Genomic DNA, 751 nt, shown 5'->3' with positions numbered 1-751 from the left:
TGCACTTGTCTGCATTGGAGTACAGTTTGTTCGTGCGCATGCACTCGAGCACCGCTCTAAAATTGACGATGTGGTTCTCCTCATCCGTCCTCCTGTGCTCCGCACAACTGTGAACGAAAATGTCGTCAAAGTATGTCTGTGCATACGCCCTGTGGGGCCTAAACAACTGCGTCACTAGACGATTAAATGTTGCTGGCGCATTTATCAGCCCTTGGGGCATCACCAGCCACTCTCAGAGCATACCGCTCGGAGTGCTCACCACTGTCAGCGGAATATCACTCGCTCTAATGAGCCATAGGTAATACCCATCGACCAAGTCGAGTGCACTGTACTTCGTACATCCCACCACGTTGTTCTGAATAACATACTTTCTAGGAATCGGCGTCTAAGCCGGAATGGTGGCAGCGTTGAGCTAATGGATAGCATAAACGATACGCCTTCGGCTTCCGAAAACAAAACGTGGGTGCCGAATGGGGAGACTTGCTCTTGCGTATCATCCCTGCTTCGCACAGAAAAAGGCGTCAATGACGTCACACTGCTCCTTGGGCAGGGGTCATTGGCGTGTTACGCAGTATTTGGTTCCCGGAATCAGGTCAATCCCATGACACACAACTCGGTCCGGAGGTAGTACCGAAGGCGAATCTTTTGAAACGACGTCTTGAATTTCATTTACCAAAAGATAATACGGATCCAAGGGATTCCGTAGGATCGACGATCCACTTCGTGCGTTCAGCACACTCTTGTTGTCCTT

This window comes from Plasmopara halstedii (genome assembly GCF_900000015.1).
Source record: "Plasmopara halstedii genome assembly, contig: Scaffold_42, whole genome shotgun sequence".
In the NCBI taxonomy this organism is placed as follows: Eukaryota; Oomycota; class Peronosporomycetes; order Peronosporales; family Peronosporaceae; genus Plasmopara; species Plasmopara halstedii.
Note: the sequence above shows the minus strand (reverse complement) of the source record.